The following is a 14,499-nucleotide window of genomic DNA, read 5'->3' as shown; positions in this document are numbered from 1 at the left end:
ATGGCATGATATGATATAGCCTTTTTCTTACAATAATGTCACTTGCATAAACCAACATTAAAAACTGCAATGACGTCACGCTACCAATGTAAGCTATCCAAGGAAGCGCTTGCAAAAGCTATTGAAGAACTGAATGAACCTGAAAACAATGCAGATCGACTGGCAGCTATTGATCAACTGAGAAATGCATTTATAGCAAAAAATCAAGAAATGAAATTGCTACGAGAAGACGATAGTTTTATTTTGAGATTTTTAAGAGCAAGGAAGTTTGACCAAGAACGTTCGTTACAAATCTTGACTGAACATCATAATCGTAAAGCAGAATGGCCTGAAGTGTTTGACAAAGTCAACAATCCCATTTTACTGAAAGATGTTTTAGAAAAAGGTGTTGTCTGTCCTGTTAAAGGCAAAGCTAAGAATGGTTCAACTGTAATTGTATTAAGACCTGGATTTAACGAATGTAACAGTTTAACAGACCTTATCGCAGCAATGCTTCTGTCAGTTGAGCATTTGTTGGAAAATGAAGAAATTCAAATTTATGGAGTCATTCTTTTGGAAGACTTAGCATATTTTAACGCAGAAATTGCTAAACAAGCGTCACCGCTTGTAGCTAAGCGGTTTAGTTACCTTCTTCAAGATTGCATTCCAATAAGACTTAAAGGAATAAATATCACTAACGAGCCTAAGATATTGGATGTCGTCTTTGCTATTCTTCAACCTTTCTTAAAAGAGAAAACCAAGAGAAGAATTGTCTTTCATGGAACCGATTTTTCTAAATTATTCACGAAAATTGATCGTTCAGTGCTGCCATTCCTTTTTGCTGGATCTGGTCCAGAGCTTGACACAATTGGTTGGAAGTGTGTCTTACTTAACGAAGGCACAGCGTTATAAAATATCTAAAAAAAATGAACCAATCAACTTACTTTTTGTATAGCCTACGTTAAATATGTATATTGATGACTCCCTGCAAAAAATATAACGAAATCACGTAGGCTTACAATTATCTCGAGATAGAGTGTTGTTTGGTTGATGTTGAATCTTTATCCTTGGACTGACAAAGCCTTGATAGGTTATTCCTGGTAGTTTCGCATAGGCCTACTTGTAGAGGCTTTTAACTCAGGGCCGGTTACCGAGATTGACACAGTGTAGGATTTAATTTCGATTGATAAAATGTTGTTGCCGGGAAATTATTCCATGCATTAGGTGCCGCTGAACGGAGAGCAGTCCTTAAAATACGTCACTCAAACGCACACCTCAAGAGTCGAAACAGCGCCGCTTGATCTTGAAACTTCTTGGAAAGCAACAAAAATTGGAAAGCATCACAGCGCAGTAATCACATCATAGTGGGGCATAATTTAAAACAGTGGTTCACAACCTTTTGATTTTGGCAGACCCTTTTTGGTGCCCTTGAAGTGGTCAAGGACCTTTAACAAAAATTTTATCTGAAATTTTAGTGAGCCATGTCGCGTTTATCAACGGAAACAAATGCTTCAAAAGTTTCGAAGCGACACACTCAAAATAATTTACTGAACTCGCAACGCACTTATGGCGATTGATGACATTGACGAATTTATGTTACCGGTATAAGCTATATGTTGGCACACAGAATCAAAAATCAGTAATCTATATGCTGATTTAATGTTTTTCTATAAATTTTAGAAAAAATTAATAAAAATTTTGTGACCTTTAAGTTACCAATAATTTCTCACTTTTTATTTGTAGTCAAAATCCTGGCAAAACTGTGAGTGCTGATAGAATGCTAACTTAATGTTTGCCTCTTTAAATTAAGCATTGATCAACAATCTGCTGTCTCAAAATAATTCAGTTGAACATACCTACATACAACCTTATAAAAGATCTAACTCTTTTACATAATTTTTTTAGTTAGAAAACCGAACCTTTCTGCGACGCCATTTGAAATTTTTAAAGACGCTCTAGGGCTTCGCGACACACAGTTTGAGAATCACTGGAAATAAACGAATAAAGCACAACCAATTTTTTTTGTCATAATTTATCAATCATGCTGAAAATTCGAAAACTTTCACTGACCTCCTGAAAACGGATCCCCGGTTACCTGTACAGGCAATAATTAAGCTTTTATCCTGCGAAATCTCAATCGACACTGTGGCATACGATAGAGTCTAGGGACGTTGATGGTTTCATTGTCGTCGGCTGCGTATAGCTGAGTGGTGAGAACGTCTGTGCGATGTTCGAAAGGTCGTGGGTTCGACAACCGCTGGAGAGTACGCGGTTGTGTCTCCGCAAAGTAAACTAATGGCAACCCAATACAAGAGGAGCTGCTGACTCAAAGACTATATGTCATTTCGCTGCTTCCTGTCTTCTGCTGTATCACATCTGTGATCGCAGTGGTCTGTATGTTATCGCAATGGACGCAAATAAAAGCATGATTATTATTATTTCAAGCAGTAGCGGATCCAAGAGGGCATTTGGTCACGTGTCCGTGTCCCTAAAAAGACGATTAAAAAGATGCAAGGTTTCTCGAATTTCGCAACCCATTCTTGCTCGCTTAATCACATTTTGTTTAGCTGGCAACTAGGTTCTAACCAATCTAACGCATGCGCGTTTCAAACCAGCAACGGATAGGGGTAGGGCAGGAAAATCTAAAGAAGGGAATGCAAAAGATCACAACGATTGTCTTATTCTCACGACACTAAAAGGACGGTAGTTGGTACCGTGGTAAACCAGGCCCGGATTTAGGGGGTGGCAGAGGGGGCAGTTGCTCCGGGCCCCCCGACTTTTGAAGGGCCCTCCTATGTGGAAAAAAATGTGATTTTGTGTTATTTTTTTTGTTTTGGCCTTTAAAGTTTCTGCAAAATGCTGTGCAGTACTGGACTGATGCTACTGCAGACGTAGAGATGGTTTTTCGCGCCGTAGGCGCAAAAATTTTTTTGCACGGGGGCCCTCCGATCTAAAAGTGCCCCGGGCCCCCCATCAGCTAAATCCGGCCCTGTGGTAAACAGAAATTTTTTTTTAAATTGCAGAAAGTTTTGTCGTGCAGCTGATACAGTTAGTTACAGAAGACAGTTAACAAATGTTATGTAGAGCATATTTAAAGAATACTTGTTTAGAAAAACAGTTGAAAGGTTACCAGTAAGCTATTTTTTAAATAAAACCTTTGCAGTAATTTAAGTGTAAAGCAAGTATACGGGAAGTTGAATTAACAATTAAGTAACTATGAGCATGCAGTGAACATCCAGGCTTGATGCTAATAGCGCAATGCAGGTTATCATAACAAGGTTTATTAAATTACTATCGGTGCCAATTTTATAACAAACATAAATTATTTATGATAAACGGAAGCCCTTCTATTGTCACGTAATAAAAGCCTTCGCATCCTCTTCTTTAGATATCTCTAGGGTAGGAATTTGGGTTAGGGTTAGATAATCAAAAACTGAAAAATATGTAGTGTTTCAAAGTAATACATTGCTCATTCTACTACCGTACATCAAGATATTAATTAAGTTTACGTATTTCAGTAAAAATATAGGCTAGGTGTAACGAATTTAATAACAATTGCAAATAAAAGTAGGCTATGGCCAAGGCCTTGTCAGCACCATCTTGCCTCCTCTAATAATCCATTAGTGGGTTTTTGTGTTTAGTGAAGGGTTTCAAAAATAGGACAAGAAAGCGTTAATTTATTGCCGCAAACTCTTTCAATGTACCGGTATGCATAAAAATTTATATTTATCATTTTAGCAAAGAGTTAACAGCTTTAAGATTTTTTAGAAAAAAAAAACTAAAAAAGCCCACAATGCAGCAGTGGGTCTGAAAAGAGTTGGGGAAGGACCAACGTTTTAACAAAGCAAAATTTACAAGAGAAATGGACAATGTAAAACATAGTGTCTGAAAAAGTAAAGTTGGGTAGGGGGTGTGGGTGGCTTGCTCCCAAAAATATTTTGACAATTATATCCTTGATTTTGTCATTTTTGGTGCAATAGGGCCCTAATGTCTTTGTTACCAAAATGCACACTTTGTATGTAACCACAGGTCGCTTTGTAGGTCTACAGATAACCAAATTCATAAAATTAATGCTAGATTTGGGTATAAAATATTGTTTAAAATTTAAGTTAGCCTACTATTAAAAAACTTCATTCACGACCACAGAAAGAATTTAAAAATTTATTTTTTGAAAATTTGTATAGCCTAGCATGGGGTAGGTTAGCATGGCGTAGCCTTTCAGTAGGCTAGAACATCGAAAATGCATGTGTAGGCTAGATGTCTTCACCTTTGCTTCACCTATTTTTACGCAGAGATGTAGGCTGCGTATACGCGGTATACTTGCAGCATAGACTTTTTGTTTACGCTAACGCTTACGGCCACATTTTTTTTGATAGTTGTTGCTTGAGGCTACGCCGTAAAGTTTTCGCGGTTTTTTAGCGTATAACGTCAACGTATACTTTTTAATGTCTGAGCTGTTGTTTGCATTTTTTTTTGTTTTCAAACAAACTTTCCAAATTTTGCATAAGTTGAAAGAATGTTTTCAATGGGCAAAGACATATTAGAACCAAAACGCAGCAAAATCTCAGATGAACACTTTCAGATGCTTGTGTTTCTTCGTGGAAATTCAAAATAAAACTTGTTTGTTTCGAGTGGTTTATACCGTGTGAATGTTTGGCATCGAGCAAACAAAATGAGTTTACGCTAGTGTATGTGCTGACGCTGACGCCGCCAACTTTTTTTACAAGTTACGTGGACGCATACGGCGTATGCTTTTTCGAACGTTTGCGTTTACGCTGCCAGCGTCAATATTTTTTGTATACACGTACATCACTGTTTTTACGGCACATTTCACTTTGTAGCCTATGTTCATTAACACTGAAATTTATCAATTTAATTCTTATTAACTAGGCTAGTTGAGTGAGCAGTGCTTACTTCGAAATATTACATAATTGGGTTAGTTTTTGTTGGACACAAAAAATGTTACTCCTTTAATCCACTTTCTAAAACTATGCATGTCCAACGTAGCTAGTTATATCAATAAAAAGTGATTAAGCGAACAAAGCGAGCGAGAAAATTTTGTAAAATTGAAAAAAAATACATATTATATGTTACATAGCCTATAAATTTACAAGCGGAAAAACGCTGCACAAACTAAATGTGTGTGGGCCTCTAGACAGATGTGGGCCCTCAGCTGGGGATTTTGAAAACAGTAAACACAGTTAAGCTATTGATTATTAATCTATCAAGCTTCTGTAGCAGCTTTTTTCTTTCTTAAACAGTCAATAAACATGAAACAAATTAAAATAAGTGGCCGCCCAAACAATCTTGTCCCCTTTCGGCCGAGGGGTTAACAACGGTTAACACGGCCCAGAGTATATCCCATCATATTAGGCTTGAGGTCACATCTTTTTGTGCCTGTGAGTTAATGTGACATCACGAAGGGTTTATGAAAGCCTTGTTGTTTTGATAATAATGGTCACGGAATACATGTGAATACATCCCTAACATGTGTGCTGAAGAAAACACTTCAATCAAGTCGTCATTGTTGAAACATGACGCGAATTGTGACATCGGCCCTTGGCGTTTTTGAAAAATGATGTCATTTTGGCAATTTGTTGTAGTCTGCTGATACTGACTTTCACTACCTTCACGTGAACAAAAGGCCTAATCATTCTGAACGCAAAATATTTGCTTTTTTGGTAATCTAAAATTGTCGTTTCGATCTATCGAAGCCAGGGATACCTAAAATAGTTTAGTTATCCCTGATGGAAGCAATAAAGAAGATTATGTGGCAGAGTAAAAAAATAGTTAAAGCCATTTGAAACAGGCTAACACAAGTTTGTTAATTTTTAGCCAATGCTTTGTTCAATGTAACTAAGTCAAACACAAGTGAACATACGCACACATAGAAGCATAAGCTTGACTTGCTGAAGCTAGTAGTTCAGTTAAATGAAAGTCAGGGGGGGTTTTATCGAATACTTCTGCTTGAGATTAGTTTTACATTGTAGGGGAGAACCTCCATCATTGGGACGATTCTACAATGGGACACTTGGTCTCCCACGCTTGGTTGATCAAGCGAGCACAACGTACATGACGAATTCCAATTCGCCATGTAGTCTATAGCTTGTACCAACAGTGGGATCCTTCAATTTGCACGCATGACTGGTTTGTTAAAGAAAGTGTGTTTTTTGATACCCAAAGTAAAAAAAGATAGGTCACTTGTCTTGAAGATATTTTTGTACATACTTGGCGAAGCAGGTTGAAAACGCATGGTAGCATAGTCTATATGTCTGGTAGTTCTTAGGACAAAACGTTGTTGTCAGTGAGGTAGTCTTTAAGAATCTAGCTGATTTTTTTTGCATTTGCGGACGGCTTCTTACAATGGGACAGCAAGTCTTGCCCATCAATGGGACACTGTAAATCAACTCGACTCATTCGTAAAAAGGGAAACAAGATCCTTTAACTATGAAAACTGTAGTTGAAAAAGCAATACAAACCGGAAAAAATAGACCTGTAGCAAGAGAATTTGACATACCAAGATAAACATTGAAAAACTGGATTGACACATATACAAAAAAGCCCAAGCAAATAATGATCAAGGCAATCTACGTTTTCAACCTCATTGTGGTGTCAAAAAGATTTTTAATGATGAAGATAAGAAAAATGTAGAAAACTTTAATGATACACTACAGTAATATAATCAATAACAAAGTGAATATCAAGTTTATAATATGCATTTACACAGATTATAAATTTTGTCCCATTGTTAGAAATTGCCTGTCCCAATGGTGGAGCCAGATTCAACAATGGGACGTTTTGAGTAACCTTAAAAAAACTGTGCGTTATTTCTAAACCACTGGAGATAATGAAATCAAACCAAGTGTTGTTTGAAAAAAAATGCATTGGCAAAAGTGTTGCAAAAAAAAAACCACTGCATTTCTTTACAAAATTAAAAAAATTAGCAAAACGCAAAATTTGTCCCATTGATGGAGGTTCTCCCCTATAGGCTAAATCATTCAAACATGGCTTCGGGTGTTGCTTTGCAGTTAAAACTATAACTTTAGATCACAGTTAGGGCAAATCGGAATGAGGGCTGTAAGCAATTGTCTAATGGTTTTTAAGTGTTTTAGGCAAAACCTTGAAACTGAAACAGCTTGCACTAAAGCTAAAGGCTGCTATTAATTAGAGCAGCATTGCAAGATTCGATCAAGTTGAATATAATATAACTAAATCTATCATCACAAAAATTCTGTCAATTGATTTCTCATTAAGCATAGAATGAGACGGTATTTCTATTCATTAATAAGAGATTGTTTTCAATAAATCACTTTTCGAATTTTCTAACAGACTTTTGAGCGAAAAAGTTTCAAAAATCTGTCTTAAAACGTAGGCCTTAGCTAACCATTACCCAGATTGGGTAATGGTTAGCTAAGGCCTATGTGGGTAAAGCTTACGTAAAAGTTAGCCAATGTGGGTAAAAGGTAACCAATGTGGGTAAAAGTTAGCCAATGTGGGTAAAGATTACCCACATTTAATTTTAACCAAATATTAAAAGCATAGCCGTAGGAGAGTAAATTATTTTGGGGTGCGAACAAATTTTGCCCAAATTTTGTTTTTGCAAATATATTTTTAAAAACGCAACATTACTCACAATCTCTTAGATAGTGTATACTGTATAGTCTAATATAGAGACCGGAAAACTTTTTAGGTAAAAGAGCCATGATGATGATAGGTACATTTTGAAAATGTATTTTTGTTAGAACCTAATAATGCTTTAGCACTTAATACAATTAACGTGTAGTGGCAGGTGATGAGTTGTAAAAGTGAGGCCATGTGTTTACTAAAGATGAGAAAAATAGTAGGGGGTCTGGGGGACCTTCCCCAATTTTTTATTTGAAAAGTACAACTAATCTGGTGCATTCTGATCGTATTTTCAGCTTTAAATTGTAATGAAAAGTTATGATAAAATTTTCTGTGAACTAGATGCCGTCACAAAGAGCCATATATGGTTCGCGAGCCATGGGTTTCCGATCCCTGGTCCAATAAGTCCACAGTTACCAACTTAGCAGTTTACGAACAGACAGGCAACAAAACATTCAACTTAGGTAAATAAGGCTGACTTAACTTTAACCTACATACATCGAAGATTGATTTGCCTAAATAACTGGACATTTTTGCCCAAATTGACGAAGTTTTTTTTCAGCGGGAGAGCTGAATCTCCTTGTCTGTGAATATGCCCTACAAATTTCATCTGACACCTTCTAACTGTTGTTATTAATCTCCTTTGTGTTTTTGTCAATTTCAGAATTTTGTCGTTACTTTTCTTTTCAGTCCAAGAGATACGATGATGTGAGATAATTTAACAAGAGATAATTTGCACTTACGTAAACTAAAAGAAGCAATGACGTCACGCTACCAATGTAGGCTATCCAAGGAAGTGCTTGCAAAAGCTATTGAAGAATTGAATGAACCGGAAAACGATGCAGATCGACTGGCAGCCATTGATCAACTGAGAGACGCGTTCAAGGAAAGGAATCATGAGATAAAATTGGTACGAGAAGACGATCTTTTCATTCTCAGATTTTTAAGAGCAAGGAAGTTCGATCAAGAACGTGCATTGCAAGCCTTGACTGATTATCATAAGCGTAGAGGAGAATGGCCTGAAGTGTTTGACAAAGTCAACAACCCAATTTTGATTAAAGATGTTTTAGAAAAAGGTGTTGTCTGTCCTATTGAAGGGAAAGCTAAGAATGGTTCAACTGTAATTGTTTTACGACCTGGATTGGAAGGATGTAATAGCTTAACAGACATGTTTGCATCAATGTTTCTGTCAATTGATCATTTGTTAGAAAATGAAGAAATTCAAATTCATGGAATTATTGTCTTACAAGATCAAGCTTACTTCAACGCAGAAATTGTTAAGCAAATGTCTCCATTATTAGCTAAACGATTTTCTTCCACTATTCAGGATTGCATTCCAATAAGACTGAAAGGAATAAATATCACCAATCAACCAAAAATATTTGATGTCGTCTTTGGTATTATTCAACCTTTCCTGAAAGAAAAAACCAAGAAAAGATTTTGTGTTCATGGAACCGACTTTACTAAGCTGTATACCATGATAGATCGCTCAGTGTTGCCATTTCTTTTTGCTGGATCAGGCCCAGAGCTTGATACAAACCGTTGGAAATCTGTCTTACTTAACGAAGGCACTGCTTTATAAAGCAGTTAGTGAAACCAATATTTCCACAACAATATTTTAAAACTAATATTACAACGATTGGTGATCAACTCTGGAAACGATGAAATTAAATAGATTAGGCCTAGGCTTAGGCTATATCTGCTTTGGCTCGCGGCAGACAGCAGTGCATCCAGAATCAGTTTCACACTCAGTGTTTACCATAGTTTGATCAAAGTAAGCTTTGCATGATCAGACGCAGTTTACACGATCGAAGTTTGGGCTGTTTGAAATAAAAATATTTCTAATTTTACAAAATGTAAAATGTCTGCTTTTGTTTTGAATTTGTTCTGGTGAAGAATTAGCCTACATTTAGTCTTTTTTTTACGTTTACAAAACAAAAAACTCTTGATCAGAACTCAGAAAGTGCCATAGAATTTATAGTGTGTATTACTGGACCTGTCCCCGCCTTGGACAGAAATCTGTAGCCTTGGACTATAGGCTATGACCTTGTGTACGTATTGCATCGGATCACTGTGTACAAATCTCGTTGCTGATGTTGCATACAGTAGCCTATGTGTGAGTTGATAACGCAAACTGTACAACATTGCAACAACATTTCTGCTACGTTGTCCAAAAATTACTTCGTTATTAGTTGCATACACATTTATTTTGGTAGAACTCATAGCAGTCAGATAGCAAAACCATGTCGTGACTTGTTATAGGGTAGGCCTTCCATATCTGAATAGGCTACTGTATTTATGTTATTTTACAGAGTGAGCTTGAACCTTGTGTTCAGGTTACAATACAGTAGGCTACCACGTCTTCACAGACAGTAACGTTGTCAGTAAGTCCTGGGAATACCTTTGGACCCGGCCCTAGATCGTATTACGCCGTAAAATTTACGGGCTCGAAATCTTTCCAATGGACCTAGACTAGACCAGACAAAAACATCACATAGTTTTTCCATTTGTATTGTTTCTTTGAAAGTGCTATATTATAATCGTATGAAAGAACTAGCTCTTTTTGATTAATTATTTTTGTAGGCCCACGTCTTTGATTTGCAGCGTTTCTGTAAACAAGAAATCCACCATATAGCGCCATTATAACACAAACCTGCACAAAACATGCAAAATTTTCCAAGTTAATGAGCCTAATAAACCTAGTAGGGGAAGGCGGGGTAATTTGTGCAACGGGGCAAGTTGTGCAAGTCCTCGTTTGAAAGGAAATAACGAGCGTAATGAATCTTTATCGCCATTATTATATTCTAACCATAATGCCTTTAAAGCACGTGAATCGCAGCTTTCAGTTTTTTTGGGCAGGTTGGGCTTGATCAACGAAATAAGGTGTTTAGGTCTTAGGATCTAAACTCGGATGCAAACGAAAGTTTGATTTTTTGGATGCACAGTAGAACTAGTCAAACTTTAGCAGTAGGGGCAGTAGACATATGATGTAGTTGTATTTTTGCAGGTAAAACTTTTTCGTACATTTGTTAGTTTTCTTGAAATTTTTTGTTCCTTAAAAAAAGTGTGAAAGGGGCAAGTTGTGCAATTGATGACGGGGCAAGATGTGCAACTGTTCCCAGGGGCCCTATCCACTTTTAGAATTCGGGGGAGTGATTTTTGGACAGTGGGCTAAAATCGTAATAGTCATTTCTACTTCTGGGGGGCTGCGCCCCCCAGACCCCCATTGCAGCATCAGCTTCTTTCTGATCGAAGCATAGGGTTTCCAAGTCGTTTCACAAAGTATGTTTCGGAAAGGGTATTTTTGGGTAAGCAAACTGGTAGTCACTTAACAAGAAATAATTCCGGCACTGCAAATGAAAACTCGAACCAATCATAAACTACGTTTTCCGTGACGTGAAAAAGGGCGAAAAGAAGATCATGCAAAACAAATCAAATGCCGGATTTTTTATCAGCTGTTTGTTTATTTGTTTTTCATATTTTTACCCTGCATTGCGAGAAAACGGACTTGAGCGCTATGCATCGGTGTACGCCTTCTGACGTACACCTGACTCACGCTGCAGCCGACAGCAATGTCTGTTTCCGGTTGTTTACTATACTTATGACTTAAATTTGGTACTACCCATTACTCGAAATCGATCACTGGGTAGAGGCAATTATACTTATAGTGAAGTTTCTTCCCCAGAGACACAACAGCAAGTGCGGGGGGTGGAGTCGAACATGCAGGCTCTCAACTGTGAGCCCAACGCGCTAACCACTCGGCCACTGCTGCCGACTAAGTCGGCAGCTGGTTGGCTTTTTAGGAGTTAGGGTTAGAAAGTAGTCATTTCATTGACGTGGGTTCGATTCTCACAACTGCTATTGCTCTTTTTTCTTCTGTAATTACCAAATAAAGTTCAAAACAAAGCTTAACTCTCTGGCTAAGTGCGAGAAAGGTCACAATTGAACGGTAGCCTCTTATAACATGTTCTGATTGGTTGGCGGTGTCATTCTAGTTATTCGCAGAGGCAGAATTTTTTCTTGTTAAAGTGGCTACCAAGCAAACTAAGTTAAAACACAGTGTAAACGCCTGGCTCGTAGTTCAGGGTTGCCAAACCAAAAAATTATATTGAAATGAAATATAAATGTGCTAACAGCGAAAATATATTTTTCAAAATTTGATCAATAAAATATCACAAAACCTTTTCAAAGCCAAATGAGTGGGGGGGGGGGGGTGATTTTGCATTGATCACCCCCCCACTCCAATTAGTGGGGGGTGATCACCCCCCTCACCCCCCTTGGATAGAGCCCATGACTGTTCCTGTAAACCGCCTTTGTTAATTTACAAATGTTGTAGCCTATTAGCCATTTTTACATAGTTTCAAAGTCTGGAGATAGTGAATGAATGTAAAAATAGCTGATTTGTTAAATTGTCTGTACTTTTGCTTGCCACAGCCTAATATGTTGCTCAACTTGCCCCTAGTGTTGCTCAACTTGCCCCTAGTGTTGCTCAATTTACCCCATGGTGCTACACAGCTTGCCCCATGGTGCTGCACAACTTGCCCCGGAAAAATAATCCGGTTCAAGTTGTGCAATCGTTACTTAGGCTACAGTAAACTCGAATACAGTGCAAAACAATAAATAAAACCAATCAGTTTTTGTCTTAAAACTTGGCTTATGAGCATGTTTTTGAAATGCAATACTTGAGTCTTCGAAAAAGTTAGTGAAATAAAAAAAAAAAAGATTTAAAAAAAAAAACTGCTCAACTTGCCCCGCCTTCCCCTAAACCTGTCCGGACAGAGACAATCCGATAGGACGGGTGTAGACATTGTGGATAAAGGACAGTGTCCGGTTCTATTCGATTTTTAGTCCAATTTTTATGAGCATTCCGTCCAATTATCCGCAGAGATATATTGTTTGTCAGCTTTGCCAAGCAAAACTTGAAGAAAAGAGTGTTTTGATTCCAATTGCTTGGGGCATTCGTATAAAGCAGCATACACTTCATAACGGATGATACAGAGTTGGTCGACCAAAAAGACAGATGGCTTTTTCGTGAAAGACAACCGGAATATGCCTGCAAGAATATAAAAATACCCAGTCGTGTAGGATGCAAACATTCATTATCTAGAGCAGGGTTTCTCAACCGGGGTTCTCGCCCTCCTACCAGTAGGGTCACGGAGCGCTTTTCAGGGTGGAGGGCACCAGCAACTAAGAAGTTTTGTAGGTTTTTTTTACTATAGGTCTTTACGTGACATTGGGCCACGGCTGTTTAGGGCCCACTTATTTTAGTTAAATATTTTTAACGGTTCAATAAAGAAAAATGCTGTTACAGAAACTCGATAATAGTTAAACTCATTCTGGAAGCCCCTGGGAGCCCGCTTTCGTCTAGGCCTAGGGGCTCACGCATATTTAGTTCGTGCAGTGCTTTTCGGCTTGTAATTTTAAATGGAATATTTAGCCTAATGTAATTTTTTTCATTTTTGCAAAATTTTCTGTTTTGTTTTGCTCGTTGAATCACATTTTATTCACCTAACCAGCGATGTTGGGCATGCATAGTTTTAGAGGTTGGATTAAGAGAGTAAAAAGTTTTGTGTCCCACAAGAACTAACAAAATAATGTAATCCGAAGTAAACAGTGCTCAGTGCTCACTCAAATGTAGCCTAGTTAATTAATTTAATTGATAGATTTGCCTGAATCGAGATAGGCTATAAAGTGAAAATAGTATGGCCTATAGGTGATGGGGACACTTTAGATAGATTTTTGAAGTTCTAGCCTGTTGAAATATAGGCTACGCCACACAAGGCTATACAAATTTTCAAGAAATGAATTATTAAAATTCTTTTGTGATACAATTTGTTTGAACTGGTAGGCTAAGGTAAATTTTAAACCAAACTTTTTACCCATAGGCTTATCAATTTTGAAAATCTGTGTAAGTGGCCCCTAGCCATAAAACGTTAAAGACCAGCTTCCAGATTGTGCATTGGATATGACAAGCTATCTGTAATCTTTGTAGTTTTGGACATGAAGTCGTTGGCAGATTACGACTCCGTTTGCAGCAGCGTACCTAGGGTATGGCAAGCAGGGCTCGAGCCATGGGCGCCACATGGATAAGGGCGCAAAAATCGGTTGGTAAAAGTTAAAATTTGCGGTTTGCACTTTCTTCAAAATCTAATTTGCGCCCAATACAATACAAAGATCAAAAAGGAGTCTCTCTTTGAGGCCTACTGTAGCCATTGCTAAACAATGGAATGGTAACATTGCAAAAGCAACATTGTGCCTCTCCTGGCTCCTTTTGCGTTCAGTCTGAAACAATTGGAAGTTTAGTCAAGTCGCGAAGCAGCGATTAGTTGGAGCTTAGAAGTATAGCACCAGAACTTACTTATTCATTTTAATATGAATTTATTTAAATCTAATTTGTTGTATCACTTCAATTTGGCCTGACCAGAGCACTCAGTCTGTTCTAGGAAGAAATTAGCATTTAAGGTATTATTGAGCCTATAAGCATGATTATACGAAATTTTGAGACCAAGAATTATAGGCTAGGTAGGATTTATTTTTACTTGCTGCGGTGCTGGTGCTGCCTACCACTTAGCAGTTTGAAGTTTTGAGATTCATTCTCAACTTCACAAGCTGTGCTTTATGAATATACGGTACCGTACTTTTACCTAACTTACTCAAGTTATCAAACGGAAAAAATGAGCGCAATTCGTAGTAGAACACACCAATAATGGGAATGATTCGCTGTCAGTTTCTTCAATCTCCTGTTAGCATACAACCCAACGGTCACAAAACCCGCCCATATGCAAACAAAGTCGGCGACAAATTAAATTAATTAATGGCTTGTTAGTTTTGAAAAAATCTGCCAGACTTGGGTCGTTTTATTTTTATCCATAGTTATCCAACAAAACTACTCGCCCT

The 14,499-nt window shown here is 37.6% G+C and overlaps 2 pseudogenes; both read left to right on the top strand.

Moving 5' to 3' along the window:
* Positions 1-990, top strand: LOC145765432 (alpha-tocopherol transfer protein-like pseudogene; annotated as a pseudogene).
* A 7,283-nt stretch (positions 991-8,273) lies between these two features.
* LOC145765384 (alpha-tocopherol transfer protein-like pseudogene) lies at positions 8,274-10,079 on the top strand (annotated as a pseudogene).
* Positions 10,080-14,499: the final 4,420 nt, after the last annotated feature.

The sequence above is a fragment of the Aplidium turbinatum genome, chromosome 2 (genome assembly GCF_918807975.1).
Source record: "Aplidium turbinatum chromosome 2, kaAplTurb1.1, whole genome shotgun sequence".
Taxonomy (NCBI): domain Eukaryota; kingdom Metazoa; phylum Chordata; class Ascidiacea; order Aplousobranchia; family Polyclinidae; genus Aplidium; species Aplidium turbinatum.
Note: the sequence above shows the minus strand (reverse complement) of the source record. Positions and strands in the feature narration are given on the sequence as shown.